We start from the raw sequence: 23,371 nt of genomic DNA, 5'->3' as shown, positions 1-23,371 counted from the left end.
TTCTGCAGGGCGCCCACCGCTCCCTCTGCCCCAGACCCTGGCACGCTTGCTCGTTTCCTTCATTCAAGTCTCTGCTGAGATGCCTTCTCCACCTGCCTGACGGGAGCCTCCTGGACCACGGGGCCAGCCCCTACCTATCCCCGCTTCCTCCCTCTTTGGAGAGCTCACGGTCCCGTTCCACGAAGCTGGGACCTTAGGACGGGGATTTTCTGTATTTGCTCACTGTCCTTGTCTTCAATGGGTCTAAGACCGAGAAGCGCTGTCTTTCCTACCGCCGCTCCTGCCGGCGTCCGGAATACAGCTGGTGTTGATGACATATCCATGGAGTGTGTGCTGAGCAGTGGCCACGGAGCCTCCGGGAGGAGCAGGGGAGGCCTGCCCCTTGGCCCTGGGGGACTGGGGACAGTGGAGGCAGAGAGAGGAAGGGCCACGGCGGGGGCACCGTGGCCAGGACGCTGCGGGCTCTCTGCTTCAGGCTGGGGGCTCGGGGACACTCTGAGCTCACGGCCACGTCTGAGCTGGAGGACATGTACTGTCTGGGGAGAGGGCTGGCTGGTGATGAACTTCCCTGGGCTCATTGTAACTTCGTGCCTGCTTCCCTGACGCCGCATGACCAGTGGCTCCATTGAGAGCCAGGGACTTGCCACGGATCCCACTATTCTGAGGGCTTATCGACCCCACTGCGGTGGCTACCGAGTGGAGGTCCCATTCCGGGGCCCAAAGAGCACGTGCCGCGGAGAAGCCGTCGGATGGGGTTGGTCCGGCCAGGCCCCGGCTAAGCTGAGAGACAGACTGTGGGTCTCACCAGCCGTGGACCTCAGAGCCTGTCCACAGCCCAGGGACTGGACCCAGACCCTGCCCAGTGCACATCCGAAGCCCGGGAGGCCCGGGGCCTCATCTCCCCCCACCGCGTGCCCCCTCCACCATTCACCCATTAGATAGGATCGCCCAAAGGAAATGCAGCGTATCTGGTTACATGTGAATTTCAGATAAACAATACAGTGTTTTGTTTGGTTTTAGTATGAATATGTCCCACGCAGTATTTGGGACTTACCACCAAAAAAAAAAAAAAAAAAAAGTTGTTTACCTGGAATGAAATGTAATTGGGTGGCCTGCATTTTTATTTGCTAAATGTGACGCTGACTCCCCAGGGGGTGGGCGGCACGGATCTGAGAGTCCATGTGTTTAAATCTGAAGAGACAGCACTTAGGGCAAGGGACTGAGACGCTGGCTGCGCATTTAAATTATTGAATCAAACTAAGTTTCCCGGCTCGAAGATCCACCCTTCCCCGTGGGGAGCGCATGTGGGAGAACAGATCACTTACTGAGAAATAAAGAAACATCTATTTTCTCTGCACATTTCAGGGTGAGTAAATTTGCAAACAGAGCGTATCCTACACTTTTATTAATAATGTAAACAATTATTATTTATTTAGCTCCTACTATGTAAAGGCGCTCTGCGGGAGGTTGACCCTGAATAATTCATCATCCTCACGGCAGCCCTACAAAGTAGCTTCTAACCGTATTTTACAGACGAGAAAACACAGGTTCTGAGACTGTGAAGGCTTTCATCTCCTCCGTACAGTCAGAAACTCAGCCCTCCTCGATTTTTTTTTCGTTTTATTTTATTTCTTTTCAGGGTTCCAAATTCATGAACATGACATAGGTTTCTAAAAGGAATGCAAACACTAAAGAAAGGAGTGACGGGGCAACACCCTGCTGACCCCGCCTCACAGAAGTGACCTGAATCCTTCTGTAAAGTCCAAAGACGCTCCTGTATGGTCACACGCACACGAGAACAGACATACTAAACAGAGTCAGATAACATAAAAACACTGACATGTAAGTTGGCAGCTTTATCAAATCTTAAGTTTGCACCCTATTGTCTTAGTTTTGTTTTTTTTTTTTTTTAAATAAAACATCGAACACAGACTTGAGGGCAGCTGTCCTCCCTCTCCTGATCACAGCCTGCTCCCCTCCCAGGGACAATTGTCACTTGACACCCCCTGTACACTTAGAAGGTCTTTGTGGCTCATGGTGGTGTTTATAACCCTAGCTCAGGCCCCACAGAGTGGAACACGGAGCCGGAGGGCAAGGCCACACGGGTGGGAGCTCGCGTTTGCAGCACGAGTCAGCACAGCTCTGGGACCTGAGCACGGCCGGGCAGCTGGAGGGCTGGACCGTCTTGCACATGTCCCTGCACATGCACTCGAGGAGGCTTGCCCTAGACCGTTCTGGGTGGCAACCGTGGGCTGGGGGGGCTTACATGCAGGGTGTTCACATCGACAAGATGAGAGGGCACGCGAGTGAGCAATCACACACCTACCGACACGGACAAAATGGAAAACACACTGCTGCCTGAAAATGCAACGTGCAGAACGGTTGATGCTGTAAAGTACAATTATGGAAAGAATTTTTAAAAGCTGCAAAACCATTCCTTTTCTTTTTTTAAAAAATGATTTTATTTATTTGACAGGCAGAGATCACAAGTAGGCAGAGAGGCAGGCAGAGAGAGAGGAGGAAGCAGGCTCCCCGCTGAACAGAGAGCCCAAAGCGGGGCTCGATCCCAGGACCCTGAGATCTTAACCTGAGCCAAAGGCAGAGCCTTAACCCACTGAGCCACCCAGGCGCCCCTGGAAACCATTTCTAACAGATGTATAGTATGCCTCTGTATGGCCAAATGGTCATTTCTTCAGTGCCTTCCCTACTGATGGAAATGTAGGCTGCTACCTTCTGTTTTTTGTTACTGTAAATGGTGTTGCGGGAAACCATCATCCTCCTCACACCCGTGGTGAAAACTCTGCCAGGTGAGTGAGTTACCAGCGAGGCAATACTGTGTTGAAAGGTCTTATGGTCAGCTTTCACCAGATGAGCTGCAGGTTTCAAACACAAAACCCCTGCACTCAGTGCTTACGAACCGTGGAAGTTTATTTCTCGCTGATGTTACATCCTGGTAAACGCATCCGGGGTAGTCCTGCTGGGTCTATGCTTCTGCGGCGCCTTTGCTCCAGCCCTCGTCTGGGACATGCTGGCTCACCCCAGCATGTGAGGGAGACATACGGGGGCTCCTGATACATCTGGGCGTGTCGGTCACACTGGCTCTCGTGCCTCTGGCCAACGAACGGGAGGGAGCTCTCCTTCTGGGGAGCTGGGGGGTCGCATGGTGGTGGGGAGGGTGTCCGGGGATGGGCGTATGTATGAGACGCTGGGGACCGCGGTCCACCATCTCCAGCAGCTTTCTAACTTACAGTGTATGGGGGGATCTATTATACCTGAAAAATGTTTGTTTTTTCCACTCTGACGGGAAGATAATATATCTGGGTATTTCTTGAATTAGATTTGTCAAATTTTGTGTGAAGTGGGATATCTTTTCATGCTAATTTCACATCTGCATTGTGTGCATGTGGGTGTGACTGTATGGGTGTGGGTGTGATTGTGTGCATATAGGTGTGACTATGGAGTGTGAGTGTGTGTGTGGGTGTGATGGTGTGTGACTATGGGTATGACTGTGAGGTTTTGTGTGGGTGTGATGGCGTATGACTGTGGGCGTGACTGTGTGTGATTGTGTGACTGTGTGTGTGTGATGGTGTGTGACCGACTGTGTGTGTGGGTGTGATGGTGTGTGACTGTGGAGTGTGACTGTGTGTGTGGGTGTGATGGTGTGTGTCTGTGGGTGTGACTGTGTGTGGCTATGATGGTGTGTGACTGTGGGTGTGGCTGTGTGTGTGGGTGTGACTGTGTGTGGGTGTGACGGTGTGTGACTGTGGGGTGTGACTGTGTGTGACTGTGGGGTGTGACTGTGTGTGACTGTGGGTGTGACTGTGGATGTAACTCTGTGCTGGTGTGTGACTGTGAGGTGTGACTGTGGTTTTGTGTGGGTGTGATGGGATGTGACTGTGGGGTGTGACTGTGGGTGTGATGGTGTGTGACTATGGGGTGTGACTGTGATGGTGTGTGACTGTGGAGTGTGACTGTGTGTGTGGGTGTGATGGTGTGTGTCTGTGATGGTGTCTGTGGGTGTGACTGTACGTGGCTGTGATGGTGTGTGACTGTGGGGTGTGACTGGGTGTGACTGTGGATGTAATTCTGTGATGTGTGACTGTGAGGTGTGACTGTGGGTGTGGGGGTGTGATGGTGTGTAACTGTGGGGTGTGACTGTGTGCGACTGTGGGGTGTGACTGTGTGTATGTGGGTGTGATGGTGTGTGACTCTGGGTGTGATGGTGTATGTGTGGGTGTGATTGTGTGTACTGTGACCTCTGCTGGCTGCAGTCACACTGCTGCTCGTCCCCACGCTATTTAAGAATTTAGCTCTGACTGCTGTCGCAGGTGCTTCTCCTGTGTTTTTTCTAATTGTCACTCCGAAAAGTGCCCTTAGCACCAAAGGTAGCAACTGTCACACTGAATTGTGAGTTTAAAAATGCAATTGCTCTTGGGCGTCTGGGGGGCTCAGTTGGCGAAGCATCTGGCTTCGGCTCAGGTCATGATCCCGGGGTCCTGGGATCGAGCCCCGCATCCGGCTCCCTGCTCGGCGGCAAGCCCACTTCTCCTCTGTGCCTCTCCCCCTGTTTCCTCTCATGCTCTCTCTCAAATAAATAAAATAAAAATGCTATCACATTCCCACCATGCCCGCGGTGAACAGCAGACGGACAGACACACATACACTCCCTCTGAAATCCTTGGGCGGCAGTCTGTGTCCCCCCAGGGCCGGTTCAGAGTCTGGGAGTCAGCGCGGTACACAAGATGTTTGCTGATAGAGTCACGGCTAACGAACGGAAACCTTGGCCATGACCCGTCAAGGCAGCAAAGGAAGGGTCTAAGGGTCTCTTGAGAGCATCCTGTGTCCCTAGGTTTTATAATGCAGGTTCTCGTCCCCTGCGGACACTTGGCCAATCGCCTGCCCCACCGTTTCTCTCAGTGCCAAGGGCAGCTGTCTCTGTCTACCGCGTCTGAACTGTGTTCTTTCCCTCGAGAGCCTTGTCACGGCCATGCCACAGTCACTGTATCTTAGTACAGAATATTCTACAGAGCAGCCAAGTGGACACAAAACAGACAAAAATTACATTTAAAGAGGACACAAAAATTAAAAATCAGCCCCTATGTTTAATTTAAACCTATCGATTCTAACCAAATCCCATCCAACCTTCCAGATCCCGTCCGAAGGTCAGCTCCTCCTCCGGGAGCCCGTGCCCCTGGGCCGGCGGCCATCTGGGACCCAGGAAACCCTTCTCTTCCTCCAGCCTCCTGCATGCTGGCTCCCTTGGCCAGGTGGTCTAGAAACACAGCCAGGGGTGGGTTTTAAGATTACCCAAATGGTGGGGCGCCTGGGTGGCTCAGTGGGTTTAAGCCTCTGCCTTTGGTTCAGGTCATGATCCCAGTATCGTGGGATTGAGACCCTCATCCGGCTCTCCGCTCAGCAGGGAGCCTGCTTCCTCCTCTATCTCTCTCTGCCTGCCTCTCTGCCTACTTGTGATCTCTGTCTGTCAAATAAATAAATAAAATCTTAAAAAAAAAAAAGATTACCCAAATGGTTTTCAGGTTTCTATGACGGCGAGGCTCCTGAAAATTGGGGAGGACGTAGGAAAGCACCTATATTACAAAGAATTTTCTCATATGAGATAGAGAACACGCAGGAGAGTCTTCATTTGGGATATTTAAACCTTGTGACACTTCGATCAGTCCGGGCTTGGAGTTCGCCTCAGACGCCTCTAAGAAAAGAAGGGACGTGCCAAACACAGGAGCACATGCACGGCATTCTGCGAGAGCCTGTGAGTAAAGGCGGGACCCCCTGAGCCCGTTTTAAACAAGAATGCTTTTACTAACGAGCCTTTGGAGGGCCTTCACTGAGATTTTAAGCTGGCTTTCTTTCCTTGTCTTCCAAAAAAATCTAACGCACACCCAGCAGCTAGCGTACAAAGCAGAGTTGCTCGGTACCGGAGGAAGCTCTTTGCTCTTCCGTGTCTGCAAGGCACCGCCGCTCTGTTACCGCGCGCAGAGCGTTGTGCGGAAATCCGCAAAGCCTGGCTTTCTGCTCTACGGGCCGCAGAGCCTTTCAGGACCTGATCCGCTGCGACTCTGCTGACGACTCCCGCTCCTGCTTTCTTTCTCCTTTGCCTGTAACTCCAGTCAACAAACATACACAGAGACGCCGCTGATGCGCCAGGCACACTGCCGGGTCCCGGGGAAGCAGCCAGAGCAGACAAAGTACTCGCTGTCGGGGCCTCAGGGTCCAGCAGGGAAGACGGATACGCGCAGACGTAGGCTTCGAGGCCACACAGCGAGCGCGGCGGGCGGAAGTGCGGGCTGGGAAGTCAGCGCACTCACTCCCCCAAGGGCGGACGGGGCCAGGCGGTCTGCTCTGGTGGCCGCGCTGCCCCGTTACTTTCCCTCTCAGGGTCCCCCGTGCGGAATACGGGGGTGTCGAGGACTGCTCTGGGGGGAGGCTGCTGCCAGCGCTCTGGGGGTCCTTCTCTCTGCCCGGCGCCGTGCTGGCTGCCGAAGGGACCCCGCCTCAGCCTCCCAGCGCGCCGTGAGACCGGCGCACCCCATTCGGGAGATGGAAACTGCACCCCTGGAGCCTCCGTCTGAAATGCAGACGGGGACGCGCGGCAGGGGGCAGTGAGACCTGTGCCCTGTGCCGAGAAGGGGCGTCAGTCTGCAGCCCGAAGCGGAAGCCGAGGAAGGCAGAAGGGAGTTAGGGTCCCTCCCCTGCTCCTTCTCAACCGGCCCTTCTGGTATGTGGCCTGTCCGGGCTCGTCTAGGACCTGGGACATGCTTCCGAAACCACCCCGTTATGTTTCACCCCAAACTCCTCTCTGCATGGAGGCGTCACATCAAACATCCAGCTCCGTACGTGCGTGTCTACTGCCTCCCGCTCACGCTTACACACTCCTCCACTCCTGCCGCGTACGCGTCTGCACGGACACCCACGCATAGCGTAAAAACACTGACTGTGATTCTCCGTGTCCTGTCCTGACATTTCTGAAGTCCTTGGCGGGGAAGCCTGTCTCACGGCCGGTGGACCCTCGGAAGACGCGCTGAGAGCACCGGTGTCCGGAGCCGGGTGCGGAACCGCGCTCACGGCGGAGACAGCTAGTGCCGTTTGCTCAGCCTTGGCTTCCAAAGACACGACGGCGGCAAAATCAACGTCGGGCTTCTTCAAAACCCTGGTTTGTGCCAGAGACCATTTGACTCAAGTTAGATCTCTGACTCCCACACGAGTCTTGTTCCCGAGGAGACAGAAGTGAAGGGAAGCGAGCAGATTCACAACCAACACGGATGGTAGTTTTGAACCTTCAAGTCCCTGCCGCCGGGGGCCGGGCATTCAAATCACACAAGGAAAAGATCCGAATTACACAACAGCCTTGCAAAATAGAAAATCACCGTTTCTGCATTTCTGGCTTTCGGCGCCATTCACGTCAGAATGTGAATTTACACCTGCTTGACCGGATGGGGGGAGAGGGACGATTACAGATAGAAATGAAGTAATTAAGGACACAAAACCGGAAAAAGAAGCGTCATCAGAAGAAACAAACAAACAAAAATTCACAGCAGCTGTGCTCGCCTTCATCCCTCTCCTCCTCCTCCTCCTCGGGGGACATTTGTGGGACAGACCCTGTGCAAGCAGGCGAAACCCACAGCGTGCACACAGTGGTGTCACGTCCCCCTGCCTCTCAGGAGCACTGAGGGTCTCTGCCGCTGGCGGGGTGGGCGGGAGGGGGGCTCTGGCCTCGTGCAGGGACCCTGGATGAGACCCCACTTCCACGGGGCAGCCTAAGGGGCGTCACTCAGCAGGGTTCAGACGTCAGTGCGCGGTTTTACATACTCACCAACAATGGCGAGAAATGTCATGTTAACTTTGTACGGTGGCGCTTAACCTCTTGCTCTAGGACCCGAGTGACACTCAGGGCTGGTGACAAGGGCTCAAAAATCGGCAAGTGTCTTGGGGCTGTTGATTTGTAAAACTTTAGGTTTCAGGAATTGTCTGTGCTGAAGACACAGCATCCCACCCTGTGGGCATCAGCCAGGGCAAAGGTTTGCGAGGTTCGGCATAATTCACAGAATCCACAGTATGAAGGAAGGAGCTCAGCTTTGCCTGTTTGCCGCATCAGGCAAACTACAGGAGAAATGACGCAACGTACAGCGGCTGTTGCATTTGTGCCGAGCATGGTTGCGTCCGGATCCCCACCATGGCTCCGGGTACCGCCACGTCCCTCACCGATGCCAATATTCGTCATCTGTGATTCCAGAAGTACTGTGATGAATTTCAGCCAAAGCTCAGATCTCTCTCTTTTTTAAAAAGATTTTTATTTATTTATTTGAGAGAGTGAGCAAGCATGCGTGCATGAGCGGGGAGGAGGGGCAGAGAGAGAGGGAGAAGCAGACCCCCCCACTGAGCAGGGAGGCCCATGCGGGGCTCGATCCCAAGACCCCGGGATCATGACCTGAGCCAAAGGCAGATGTTCAACTGACTGAGCCCCCCAGGCATCCCTCAGATGGCGTTCTAATCGGAGCACCCACGGTATACTTATGCCCAATCTCTTCTTGACTACTTGGCACTTAGGAAATTCTCTTACACGCAGCTTTGTATCCCACACAGGAGATGTGCAGTGTCTTACCCACAGTTAGTGGCCAGTGGCTATCTGCTGGTTAAATGACAGATACAGAATCCGTCAATGGAATGTGTCCCTTGGGGACCTGCAAAGTTGGGCGGAGGAAGTGCCGTGGCTGTGCCACGTTCTTTTGATAACCTCACAGTTGCCGGTTACCTGTTTGAAAGACCAGCTTTGGTTTCTAGAAAGTACCAAAGATAATCTAGAGCTAAATTCTGTCACGAAGGTATCGCAAGCTTGTCGACTGCTCGACGGTCAGCAGCTGAGCCTCCCGGCAAGGACAGGGCCGTGGAATTCTTAGGCGTCTGTCACAGCAAGACCGTATTCCTGGGGCTTCGAGAGGCTTCCAGGCGGGGTGCTCTCATCAGAACACATTCACGATTATTCAGTGTCTGTGGCAGGCCGGCGTCTTGCATAGAAATACCTCCAGATTGTCCTCGTAAGTGAGGCAAACACACCGCCCTCGCTGTTGCTCACGGGCTCTCGTTAGAGCTGATCTGTATTTCCTTCAAGTGGACGCTTCTTAGGACTTAACCTTTCTGCCCCCGCGTTCATTTAATCTGCGAGATGAGGCAACAGAACGGGAGCAGAGGTTTTCAAGGGAAGCGCCTGGAGCCTCTGAGGGCTGCTCCTTCTATGCTCGTATCCCACGGAGTCTCCTTTTGAAGGAAGGGCTCCGCAGCTTACAGCACATTAGGAAAGGCTGGGATTTGTGGATCTTTACACTTCCTTCTGCCGCACCGTTCAGTGCTTCTGCAAGTGCTCCCGACACCCTCCAGCCAGGAGCCCTTAGTGCTCTGAATCACTTAATGATTGTTTTACTGCATTTGTCTCACCACCTCCTCCTCGAATTCTTGTCTTCGCGGACATGTACCATCTCCGCAAACTAAACCCCCAGCCCTGGGGCGCAGGGACGGCGGGAGCTCGGCACACTGAGCTCCCGGTTAAAGGAGCCATGACTAAACGCTTTTAAAAACAAATGAACAAATTTCTTGGGGGATCCTGTGCGAATGTAAATATTAAAGTCTCTGCTTTGGGATGGAAATAGTGGGAGAAGAAGTGAGAAAAAGAAGCGCACACAGATGCTGGTACTTGGGTAAGCGCTGTTCCAGAAAACCTCACCAGCACTGGGGAGAGAAGGGAAAGGGCAGTGATACTTGTACAGAAAGAGGAAATTTGTGCACATGTGTGGATGCACGTGCGAGTGTGTGCATCCATGTGTATGCAAGTGTGTCCATGTGTGTATGTGAGCATGTGTGTGTACCTGCAGGTAGGCACGTGTGTGCATGTGTGTGCATCTGTGTGTATGGACATGTATGTGCCAGTGCGCACACCCGCACGTAAGGACATGCATGTGCATGTGCGTGCACCTGCATGTATGAACACACAGATGTATGTGCACCAGCATGCATGCACGTGTACTTGTGCGCGTGCATCTGCTTGCATGTACACGTATGTGCGAGCACCCACATGCATGAACATGTGTGAGTGTGTGCGCACCAGCACATATGCATGTGTACTTGTGCATGTGAGTGTGTGCGTATGTGTGCACCTGCTTGCATGTACATGTACGCATGAGTGTGCGCACATGCATGCATGAACATTTATGTGTGAACGTGTGTGCACCTGTATGTATGTACATGTGCGCATACCAGCACATATGCACGTGTACTCGTGCGTGTGATCGTATGCACATGCATGTTCTTACATGTGTGTATGTGTGTGTACTGTCCACACCAACCCACAGTGTTTTACTAAAACTCATGCTTTAAAAACTCTATGAAAATAAAACCTCTTCCCCCCAATTTTCTCATTTTTGTCATGTCACTGAGCAATTTAGAGTAATTTAAGCAGAATTAATGATGGAGAACACCACAACAAAATACTTCATGGCACATACATGAATGCTCTGTGGAGAAGAAGTGCAAATGTAATTTGAACAGCCACATGAGTGACACTTTTAATTAATTTTCTCCTGCTTTAGCAGCCGTGTTGTTAAAGTGTGACAGAACAGATGTTCTCTCTTAAATGCCAGCCCCCTAACCGCATACTATTTTTATCTGAAGCCTCAGTTCCCCGAGTGGGCTGGGACGGGGGAGCTGGAGTCGGCATGCTTCATGGGGAAATACTTCCAGAAGACAGAAGAAAACAAGTCAACCAAACGCACGCCTTCCCTCGGCCGGGGGCCCCTCTCTAAGTGAGGGGGGCATCTCAGAAGCCAAGCCTCGAGAGCTCCCGAAAGGCCGACAGAAGCGGTGCAAGTGAAGCTCATGGTAACTAAGTAGCGGTGGGACCCAGAGGCCGGGCCTCAGGCTGCCCCGGAGCATCACAGACGACGCATTTCCGAAGGTCGCGGTGTGTCTCAGGGTGCTCGTCACCCTCCCGCTGCCCAGGACACAAGCACCAGGGGTCACTTCTACCTCCGCTGTAGCTTCTTCAACAAGACAGTAGCAGGCGCTGGGGATGGATGTTGGGTACTATTTTTGGTGGATTCTGAGACGCCCGTGGCTGCAAGATGGACCCCGGATGTGAATGAGATCGTGCAGAGATGGTAAGATGCCTGCTGAGCTCAGAAAAACCAAGAGTGTGAGAAGTCTATCTTGGAAGCAAGGAGATGGTGTTTCGCACACGCTCTACCGAACTCCAGCTGTACCAAGATTGCCAGGAGGACCTGGACAGACAGAGGCGACGTTGGGAGGGGGAGTCACTCCCGAGTCTCCCGTTCCATAGGCTGCAATGGGGCCTGTGAATCTGCACGTGTAGCCAAGCCCGTGCGCTACTCTCGGAGAACCACTGCTCTAAGGTCGTAAGTTGGAGTGGGGTTTTAAGTGGTTGAGGGAGGGTTTGGAGGAGCCCCTGCTGGGGACTGTGTCAGTTTTCCAGGGCTGCCATAATGGAATTCCAACATCTGGCAGGCTTAGGACAACAGAATTTGCTGCCTCATGGTCTGGAGGCTGGGAGTCTGAGACAGGCAGGTGTCAGCACGGCCAGGCCCCCTGTGAAACCTGCCCGGGAGGGTCCTTCCACCTCTGGTGGTGACCAGCAGTCCCTTCTGCATCTTGGTCCAACTGCCTTTGTTGTCACACGGCACCTTCTGTCCTGCGTGTCTGTCTCTTTCCCTCCTCTTACAAGAGACCAGCTATTGGATTAAGGACCCACCTTATTCCAGAATGACTTCATCTCCATTAATTACATAGGTAGCAATCCTATTTCCAGATAAAGTCACATTCTGAAGTACTGGGAGTTAGGACTTCAATATATTATTTGGGGAGTGGGCTTGGGGTGTGGGGGACACAATTCAACCCACGGCAGGGACCTAGAGGTAGGTCTTACTCTGTGGTCAGAAAAGCCACATATGGTACACACTGACCCAGTTTGCGTAAGACATTCCCTTCTTCCCCTCCCCCAGAGAAACTTTCCCATATACACGTCCTTGGCTAAACTGTGAGATACCCCTAAGCCAAAGACGTACAGCACAGACGCAGGTCACCAGCAGAGCAGACTTCCTCTGAGCGCTTGTGCCTGTGGCAAGTATCCCGTGCTCACTCCCATTAGAATCTGCAGTGATTACAGACAAGGGCTCCAAGTCACATGAAAGTTCAAAGGGACTCTTCTGTTCCCAGGCCTACAAATCAGGATCATTTGGGCAATAAATGCATTAAACTTTACTTCTTAGGTAAGAGCATAACTTCATCTTGCCTGAGCTCACCTACGTAAAACCACGTGTCCTTGGTTTCTGGGATCTGGTCTCCTCACACATAAAATGTGGACAGCTATGCCGTTTGTAAGGACTAAATGAAGTTGACCTTCTTTGCAGTTCTTGGCCAATGCGAACGTGAAATGGATGAAAGCTGTTATTAATAATTATTAGTAACGTAAACATCCCCTGGTAGCAGCTGGGAATTCAAGGGAGAGAGGTTTGATGTTACGCTTAAGATCTGGGGATGTGGTGGTCTGCCTGCCCAGGCAAAGTAAGATTCATCATCGGTCTGTTCCTTCATTTCATTTCGATTTGGTCTATCTGGACTGAGTGCTCTGAGGACAGACTTCCTCTTGTCCTCTGCATGAAGATGTGGTCATCTTCCACACTATCTAGAAAGGTCCAGATCCTGGCCCAGATCTTCAGTATCCACTTCAGCTAACCATGAAGGCCACGACCAACTTCTTTGTATACTCAGAAAGTAAATATGTATCTTTACACATTCCATGATAAAGTTTGGTCATTTTGGCCCAATTTTTGCACAAAATAGGAACAATAGCTATTAGTAACTGATCTCTATGTAAATTCACATCACCAGTCATCAGAAATAAGAGGTGAAAGTACTTCTCACTCTAGGGAAAAGGTGACAATAGTTGAAGGCTCCACCTCTCAGGTGTGAGTCAGAGCTAGGGCAACAACAACAACGACAACAGCGATATCATCACCGTCACCATCATCAACATCAGCAGCAGCAGCAGCACCGTCCTCATCAACACACTGTCATCATCATAATCAATAACCCTGTCATCATTATCATCAACAATAACATCAGCAATGAATAACAGAATCATTGTCATCAACCCCATCATAATCACATCCCCATCATCAACGTCATCATAATCATCAATAACCCTGTCATCGTTACCAACAATAACATCATCAATGATGGATGACAGCAATAACCCTGTCATCATTATCATCAACAATAACATCATCAGCAATGAATAACAGGACCATTCTCATCATAGCACCGTCCTCAACAACAAAGTCATCATCACCATAGTCACATCGCCATCAGCACCATCATCACAGTCATCGATAACACTGTAGTCACCATCACCGTCACCAACAACATCCTCCATGATGAAGAACAATAACATCATCACCACTACTGCTACTAGGTCCTACTAGGAGTACTTTATGAATAATAAATAATTTAAGGTTTCTGATCACTCTACCAGGCAGGTACTGTAATTATCTCAATTTTATAGACAAGGCAGCCAAGGCGCAAGGAAGTCACTGCTGTAGCTTCCTCCTTGGTGAAGGAACACCTGCCATTTTCCCTCCCCATTTTTACCAATTACCAAACTCCTTCCTTCTTGGCCACCTACAGCTTTTATCATCTTTCCCTAATTTGCTACATTCTGCCCCTTGTTGTTCTCTTGTTGGTGATGCCCGTCTCCTTGACAGTGGGTTCCTGGAGCACGGGGACCCGTTCACACCCATGACGTGGGCGAGGCAGCCCATCCCAGCTGAGGCTCTTGCCGGATCCCTTCCCATGCTGGTCCCCTTGATGGGTTTCACGACGTGGTTAAGGTCCCTAGACTCTGGGCCGCTTGACAGCGCCTCCCTGTCTTGCTCACCCTTGCGCGCCTAGCCTGTGGTCGGTATCTGGCCGACGGGAGCATCAGAGAGACTTCTCGGTTGGGACCGCTCTGTCTCTGTGGCCCCTCTGGCTGGGGGACAGATTCCCTGCAGGTGGTGTGGTTTACCCCCTGGAGGGGGCAGCAGACACTGGCAAATGCCCCGTTCTGCCCCGACCCTGCACAGGTCTGGGAAGGCCGGTACTAAGACGCAGGGCTGCAGCGCCCTCTTGCGTCGGAGCCTCACCAGGGCTCCGTATCTGCGTCTGCGGGAGAAGCACCGGGAGGACAGCCGGCGGCTAAAATGGTAGCTTGTCCCTGAGCACGGGAGATCACAAGAGTGGTCCCCACGGGCTCCTGGAGAATTCAGGTGTGGAAGAAATACCGATCCTAGCCCTGCCCGTGCCCCTAACTATGTGCTTTGGGCAAGATGTCTAAAGTGTGTTAACAGTCTCATGTGTAAGAGTGGGTAGCGGTTCTGCTCCTGAGAAGGGAGACGGTGAACTCCGGGACCCTTAGAGCAACCTCTAGGGCCTGAATCTATGAAGTTTTGTTAGGCAGAGTCTCACCACACATCTGTGACTTCCCTGAGGTCAAGGACGATGCCTTATTCACACACAGCAAAATTCCTAGCACAGAGAGGATTTTCCCCGTTCTCCCAACCCCCTGCATACATCTCGGTAACAGCACCGATCGCATGCAATGACATTCCCCCCCTCAACACGAGACCCTCAAGGCAGGACCTCTGTTCAATTCTTTGATTCCTTAGCACCTAGAGGTATACAGCAGCTGCTCAATAATTGAACTGGACGGAGGAGGGAGGTGAAAGTCTGAACCTGTCTTAGGGCAATGAGGCGGGGGGCGAACGGGGCTTCTCCCTGACATTTCAATGAGTCTGCTGAGAAGGAAACAGGCAGGATGGGTGTTACTCTGTGTCTGTGGGTTCCCTATCTTCATGTCCACGTACGGACTGGCAGCCACAGAGGATAAAATAGGTGGCTTTTAAAAATGTGGTTACAGTGCCGTATCTTCAGCCAATGGCTGTCTAACATGATCTAATACCCTCTCCTGGGGAAAAAAGTAATGGAAGTGAAAGCAGATGTAACATTTAGCCAGGTGTCTCTGCTCATTTTTCTTTGAATGTGGCTATTTTAAGAAAACTGGATGATCCTACTTTGTCTCCTTGGAGAGAAAAAAGTTGCCGACTTACTCAGCACCACATTTTCTGAAAAGAGCGCTTTGTAAGAACTTCTGCTTTTTCAAATCCATTTTTCAATCCTCCCTGCCCTGCCTCATTTTCTGCTGCCATTTTGGCTTTTTTGTTGTCGGACAACATTGAAGAAGACCACGGTTGTGCTACGTTCGATGTACTGAACTTCGCACGGTCCTGAGTGTGCTACGTAGGGGGGTGGCATCACCCGTGATTTACATGATGATTTGTAGTTTCCCGCTCTTAGAATGAGTGTGCATTTATTTACATGCTGGGTATGGGCTAAACTCCTAACTGTTGGTCTCTCCTTGGCTCATTATTAGCCTGCAAATCTCCTTGTGGTAGTAGGACAAGTGGCTCAAACCACATCCTCTAGATTCTCACACAAACGTGAGCCATCCCGCGTCTGAAGCTGCAGAGCTGGTGTGCATGACACGGACAGAACTTACGAGAATAAAAATGTGACTTTTGAGCTTTGTCTGTCACCTTTTTCCTTAGTAAATCTTCCAGGTTTGCCTCTTGTTCTTTCACTGGGTACCAGGCGCCAAGCACACAAAACTTTCGATGGGCGGCCGTTATGTTTAGCGGGACCCACGGGGGAAGAAGTGTTCACAGAAGCACCAACATGGCGGCCACATGGCGTGGGGTCTGGTGCTGCTGCTACTACTGACTGGCTGGGTGGTTTCCCTAAGTCATCAACAGCTCTGTGCCTTGGTTTCCTCAACAACAGAGCAAGGAAAGTGGAATTCACAATCACCGCACTACGTTTTGTGAGAACGTTCTTCCTCCCGTGGACCAATGGTTCAAGCCAATGACGGCAGACACCGATGGTGTCCAAGAGCTCCCTGAAGCAGCCAAGAAAGATAAATTTACAGCCAACAGGATGAGTGATAAACAGCCTTACAGCTTTGAAGACAGTTTATGGCATGGTGTAACGGGAAGAATTTATTAATAGGAAGCTGCCTTATTCAACCATGCTGGACAGTATGGGATAAGTACCGACACCTTTGAAATATTCCTACAGATCAGTTTTAGAAAGTCTCATGGATTCATGAGTGTCCAGGGTTGGATCCTTGAGACAGAAACACACCCACTTCTCTTATGGCTCCTCCCGGCTATTTAAGCTTTGGTTATTCAGTGATAACCAAGGAGGAGCTCATAATTGGGACCAAGAATTGGTAAGAAACTCCCCTTGGCAACCTGGTGTGCTGCTTCGAGCAGACGTCGCGGACGGTCACCTGTGGTTCAGCTCTGGCCTGCTCATGCTCTACTTAGCCAAAAGGAACGTGTTTCAAATTGTAGTTGGTTTTCAACATTTGGAAATTCGATTTTTGTATAAAAATATGGGTTTTGAAGCTCTGTTGAAACACTGTAAGATCCAGAAATCCGCTTCTGAATGGTGGCGACTGGCTGGAGCTGAGGGGGGAGCTGTTCCTCTCAGTCCGGGGGGTTCTCTCCAGCGCCCTAAAGACCCGCGCTCCCCACTATAATCTGCAACGTGGGGTTCACTCACGGACTTTCTGTCCCCACGCCACCGAGCATCTGCGCGTGCTAGTGTTCTCCAACAGTGAGGAAGGGGAGAAGCGGGAACTCAGGGCTGGACAAGCGTCTCTTCTCCACTATTCCTCTTCTTTTCCCTTAGCATCAATAATTAAGCTTGGGATCGATTCTTTTTAGGTCTTATCTAGGATGGAAACTTTTGTTGAGGGCCAGGTACATATTTCCAATCGAATACTTGTAACTCATCTCTGCTAGGCAAGTCATGTTCCCTGGTTTAAACCCAAACCTCATCTACTATGGGAACCTGGGTAGGAGAGAGGGATGGATATTTCGCTGGGGGTCAACATAGGCCAGCAGTGTGGTTTAAGGTAAGGATTCTTTTGGTCCGGAGCTAATGCCTTCTTATCTCCATCTAGAAAACAAGCTTTTCACAAATAGCCATGGAGTGGAAAAATAAAATTGACTTTGTCTGAGTATCTTCTTTAAAAAAAAATCCAGACTATGAAATGACACCCTGACATGATCAGAGAGCTGAAGTCACATCCTGTCCAAGGCGTGGGGAAGCAGAGGCAGCAAAGCCAGCTTACCCCGGACGGCCACGGTGTGACCTCCTGGGACTTGCTGGCTGCTAATGAGTCTCGAAGATGTCATATCCCATTAGCTGACAATCACCACGTTTCCAAAAAGGACAACTCCGTAAAATTGACCCCATCCTGAATTTTGACTTCAGAGATGAGCTGGGATTCACAGTGTACTTGGGATCGCTCAGCGTGTGAAGTTTTTTCATGTTAAGATAAGCACCGTCGCACGTGGCCGGAGATACCCGATGTCTGGAGAAGGTGCCCAGTCCGCCTGGGCGCAGGCATGTTCCCTGAAGCTTCTCTACTACGTCAGTCTGGAAAAAGAACAATCCCACACGCTTATGATGGCGAGAATATGAGGCCACAGAGTCCCCAAGAGCCCAAAGGAAGCCTCCTAGGACATCGCCGTCACTGCCCACCTAGTTTCTGCCTGGAGAACTCTGGTAGGGCCTTCCGCCGTTACTGTGTGGACAGGCAGGGCACACACAGCTAGAACCTTAGAACAGAGCTTACAACCCTCCATGGCTTTTCCTTGCGTCCCGTGCCGACCCAACTCCCTGAAACCTCCTCCACGGGCCCCAGGGCTTCTCTCTGAAGAAGCATGTCAAGTCCGCCAAACAAAGCCTCTATCCCCTTGGAATTCGTTCAGACCATCTACTGCGTGTTACAGAGAGGATGTAAAATTGCATGCTCACATCTTTCTTGCTTGGGATCCTCTTTCACTGTTTCCAACATTTCTGCCTAAAAAAGGAAATCGACGCTTGCACTTTCATATCCTGCAGGCGTACTTTCATGAGCAATGGCAGGAAATAATAGAATATTTTGACTTTCCACATCATGACACGTAGCTTTCATAACATTTTAAAAAGGGCACATGAGTTCTTTTCTGGGAAGTTCTAGAGTATGATTCTGATTTCAAACTCAGTCTATGTTGGCCTCTAAGCGTAGCAGTTTGGTGTGGCTTTTGTTCATTCCTTTAAGAGATGTGCTAAGGGGAAACTGAGGCAGGGTACGGGAACAGAGAGTGCCAAGGGGGTTGGTACAGGCGAAGGAGATGCGGGCAGAGATGAGCTGGGAGGGGGGGGGGAGGGGCACTTCCATGGGCTCCAGCCCGTGAGGGCTTGCGCCCGCCTGTGCGCCCGCCTGCGCGCCTCCTGCACACGCGGTGGCGTCCCCGTGGCGGCTGGGCTCAGGGAGCGCACCTGTATCAACTCCACAGCCCGTCTACGATAGCCTGGCTGCGTAGACGCCAATGAAACAGGTCCTGACTTCGGGGAGCTTAGGGTCCAGGAGGGAAGGTATAAGACACAACAGCCTAAAAGAGGCCACGAGTGCTCTCAGACGAAGGAGAAAGAGAGGGGGTCAGAGAAAGTTCACGGGCTTGGACACCGGAGGTTGCAGGCATCTGACAGGCTGAGAAGAGGCAGGCAAATGGTTTTATGGGCTTTGAACGAACATTAGGAACATCCCAGGCATCCATTCCAGCAGCGGCTTTCCAAGAGGAGAGCAGCGGGGGCGGCGGCTCTGTGAGACGTGGCTGGAATTTCGGGACGCGGAAGCTGGTGGGTGCAAGAATGACCCGCATTCTCGAATTTATCATTTCCAAATTTACCATTCACCGAAGCGGTCTCCCCGTGTTCTCGGATTGACCTGGAAAGCCCGTGCTACTCTTCCAAACAAATAAAGGATTATAATGCCAACGAGACCGTGTTTTGATCTGTTTTGTCTATCGAGGTTCCTTTAACGTGGCACTTGACAATGGGTGGGCGGGGCCGAGTCGGGACCCACCACAGGCTGTCACCAGAGCCGGCCGAGCAGGGTGGCGTTCTGTCTGCCGGTCAGTTGGTCAGCCGCCCCCTCTCATAGATGATGTTCTTTCTGCCCTGGGTCTGGGGCAAACGGGATTTAAGGCAGAGAAGATATAAATGCAGAGATAAAATAAAACTGGCTTAAAAGGGATAGGTGGGAAAAGCAGAACGATGTAAAAATAAAGATTAAAACAAAGGAGAGAAATCCAGGAAACAGGGTAGAACGTCAAGTGTGTGCTCTGGGGACCTACCGATGGGGGGGGGGCATCTGCCTCCCTCGGAGCTCTCCAGCCGCCTTGTTAGGGGTGGGGGCGTGGCTCACAGCCCACACTCACTTGGGACTTGAACACCTGGTCAGGTGTGTGGTCTGCAAGCATTCCCTCCCCCTCCCACGTGCACTGCCTCTTTGCTCTGTGGAGGGCGTCCTTGGCTGTGCCCAGCTTTCCCCCAAGTTCCTTTTCCTGCCCATTTCATGAACAAGAGCTCAGCAGGGACGGGACAAAAGTAACAAATCATTTTCCATCAGCGGTCTCTTACAGAACTTGTTCCACTGTTTCCCGGCTGTTGCTTTGAAGCGGAGACGTCTGATGCTACCCTAAGTATTTAAAATAAAAGGAGAAAAGGAAAGAAAAAAGAAAAGAAAAAACCCTCCATAGTGCCCCTCCCTGTAACCTTACGTAGTTTTGAACCTTTGAATCGTCAAGTTTCACTCAGAGGGACTAACGTCAGCTCCTTCCTCACATTCTTGTAAGACGTCCAATACTTCTCTCCTCTAATGATTCAGTGCTCGGCGGGATTTTCTTCTAGTATATCTTGGCTTATTCCCCCCTTTAATTCTTTCCAGTCTCTCCCAGAACCTCCACACGGCAGATGCATTTCTCGGAACTGGTATCCATCGCTCTCAAGATTTCTTGGCGTGCTCGTCTCTGTACAGTTGTGGTCCTCGGGGCGACGCCGCTGGGTGTCCAGATTACTGACCGGTGGGATTCTGTTCATAACGTTGCCCGAACAAGGACGCTTTAGAGAATGAAGGAAAAGGCTCTGAAAATGATTATCGGGCCTCCACGGATCTTTGTCAGGCATCATCTGCGCTTCCCTGGAAAACCAGGGAATAATGATTGATTCCTCTGTTCAGTTTTTCTTTTAAACTAAAACGATTTAGGGGAGGGCATACATTCTGTTGAGTCAGTTTACCCTTTTAATTTAGCTTTTAATTGTAATCCTGGAGCAGTTAACACGCAGTGTTGCATTAGTTTCATGTGCATGACGCGGTGGTTCCACGGTTCCCTACAGTGTTCGCTGCTCATCAAGACGAGTCACTCTTCATTCCCTTCACCTGTTTCCCCCATGCCCCGTCCCGACCCCTGTGACATCGGTGTGTTCTCTGTGGGTCAGTTTCTCGCTTTGCCTTTATTTTCATTCTGTCTCTTTCATTTGTCTCTTTGTTCATTTGTTTTGTTTCTTAAATTCCACAAAGATGTGAAATCATATGTCATTTGTCTTTCTCTGACTCACTTATTTCATCGTACTCTCTAGATCCATCCGCGTCATTGCAAATGGCAGGATTTCATTCTTTTTCAATTCTTTAGTACTCCACCGTACATACCCACCGAAAGCGCTTTACCCATCCCTCTGTCCACGGACCCTTGGACTGCGTCTGTAATTCGGCCATTGTAGATAATGCTGCAGTAAACGCATGGGTGCATGGGTCCTTTCCAATTAGTGTTTTTGAATGCTCTTGGTAAGTACCAAGAAGTGGAATGACTGGATCATTTGGTAATTCTATTTTTAATTTTTTGAAGAACTTTCATTCTGGTTTTCATAGTGGCTGCCTCAGCCCGCATTCCCACCGACAGTGCGCGAGTGTTCCTTTTCCTCCTCATCCTCACCAACACTGGTTGTTTCTTGTGTCTTTGATTTGAGCTGCCCTGACAGGTGTGAAGGGATGCTCATTGTAGTTTTGTTGGTATTTCCCAGAGGATGAATGATGTTAAACGTTCTGTCACATGTCCATTGGCCACCTGGATGTCTTCTTTGGAAAAAATGTTCATGTCTTCTGCCCATTTTTAACTAGTTGTTTTTTGGGTGTTGTAGCAGTTTTTTACATATTTTAGATACTGGCCCTTTATTGCATATGTCATTTGCAAACATCTCCCATTCTGCAGGTTGTCTTTTAGTTTTGTTGATTTTATTTATTTATTTACTTATTTACTTATTGGGTAATCATGTCCTTCATGAATTGTGCTATGCATCCTAGTCTGGCTTTCACTCTCGACGTGATCTATTTCTTTTTACTTTCCATAAATTCTTCAACGTTTTGTCTGCTGGTGTCCCCCTTCTTGATGACCCACTGGTGCCATTTATTTTTTTTCATTTTCTGTGTCTTTCACCACTTACTGTAGAAAAGAGAGAAATGTATGTGTTCGGGAAGCCATTCTGAAGAAAACTACACTTTAGGAGATGTGATGTGGCGGTCCAGAGCGAAGTGGCTGGTGGGAGAGAGAGCTTGAAGGACACTTGACGGGTGCAGGCTCTCAACTCGCTGGAGTCAGGGCAGTGGGCGTGGAAGGGGAGTGCGGGTCACAGAGCTGTGACAATTGTACTGAATGGACATTTCAAGGAGCGCATTTTCAGGAAAGACTTTTTATTTTGTCTGAAGTGCCCTGTCCCCTGGTACTGGCCCAGCTCAGACACTTGTCTGGTGTTGGAGAAGTGTCCGGTGGGAAAGTGAGAAGTTTCTGCCGCAAGGGAGATACTTGTTCGGCTATTACTGAGGAGGAGCAACAGGGCTCCCGCTGAGGGATCTGCTTGGGGTCTGGCAGCATTTAGTGTTCAGTTAACATCTCCCAAAGAACTCATGTAAATTATACTAACGATTTAACCTGCCCTGAGAATCCCTCTCCTTGCTCTGGGTACCCACAGCCTCAGAGGGAGTAGCTCCAAATGTCTGCGAGGCTGAACAGCTGTTCTTTCTCACAGACACAGCAGCGATGCTCCAAGGAGCCCACAGCCTGGCTCCCCACATTCACGTGGACAAACTCAAAATTAAAAAGGGCAGCTCAGGTCAGTGCCTTGGAAACCCAGTGTAAGAGACGTCTAGAGGATTGGGTAGCTTGTGGAAGCAAACCATGTGCTTTTCCCTTTCAAAATCTTGTTGTAGGGGACTGAAATCACCCTATATGTTTGAAGTTAATAATACAGTTTGTCAATAAGGATGCAGAGTATTTATTATTTTTCCAGCTCTGACACTATTACTTACAATTACTTGAATTAACGTCAGTGGAAGAGCATATTTGATGCTTACATCGGGCCAGAGTATAAGAGTGTGCACCTACTTCGATGTGCACTGAAGGACTGGGTGTGAACCAGCATCAGCTCTGGGCCACATGGAGGGATCTGGAGCTATCTTCTCCTCATGTGTGGCCGGCAGCTGTCCTTCAGTGAGAAACGCTGGGCAACAACTTCCCCCGGGGAAAATTTCCGCATCAGTGTCAAGATCAGTAGCCATTTCCATTCCTTCCAGGAAGGGATACGTGGCGTGTGCGCACCGCCTCCTTCCCTCACTGCTGCGCGTGGCAGACATGACCAATCAATTGCTCACGACGTTCCTCCTCGCTGAGCCTGGACTTGGCCAAAGCACCCTTCTTCCCTACAGCACTGTAGCCAGTGACCTGCAGTGAGGTGGGGTTGGTCCGTGAGGTCAACAGCTATTTCTCGTCCCTGCCACTCATGGCTTTGCTGGGGCTACAACTCAGGGAGAACGTAACATAGCACGTCAGTGAGCAATTCTCCTGTTATAGTCCCCGCGGTCCAGATGTGGCCAGGGTGGCTGTGAGCACTGGGCATCTGAGGCAGTAAAGGCAGAGAGAGGAAATGGCACACGGAGAGAAGTTAGCCAGTACTGAAGAAAGTTAGAACCTCTGGTTCCTTCATAAGTTCTGCCGAGAACTGGCTGCAGGGGCTCCCACGGCTTACGCACTCCGGAAGCCACGAGGTTCTTCTACTCCGTGCCTAACGGAGGGGTGATGCGAGGTTCTGTGGCTCTGTCTACCGCAGTCACTTCTGGAACTTTCTACCCCGCTAGTGTAAGGGCAGACCCAGGGCTTCAGGCCCCCCCTGATGAGGTATCAGACGGCCACTCACATTTGGAAACACCGAGTAAGGGATCTGCTTTGTTACTCTCACAGCGGTCAAGCCTCCGTAGCGTCAGCCCCGCCTTCCAGATGCTGAGGTAGGGGCTGGCGGTCAGGTAAGACACTCTTACCTGTGATGGTGATGGTCACATGACTGCAACATTTGCTGTGTCGAAGATGCCATG

The 23,371-nt window shown here is 50.9% G+C and overlaps 1 protein-coding gene across 5 annotated transcripts in view; it reads right to left on the bottom strand.

Annotated features, from left to right (window-relative positions):
* Positions 1–23,371, bottom strand: part of DPP6 (dipeptidyl peptidase like 6) — a gene marked incomplete at its 5' end in the record, with an annotated part of 869,135 nt that overhangs the window by 32,993 nt on the left and 812,771 nt on the right. The gene's annotated exons all lie outside the window — the stretch shown is intronic.

This window comes from Martes martes (assembly GCF_963455335.1).
Source record: "Martes martes genome assembly, chromosome: 11".
NCBI classification, from domain to species: domain Eukaryota; kingdom Metazoa; phylum Chordata; class Mammalia; order Carnivora; family Mustelidae; genus Martes; species Martes martes.
The sequence above is the reverse complement of the archived record's forward strand: the minus strand, read 5'-3'. Positions and strand labels throughout refer to the sequence as shown.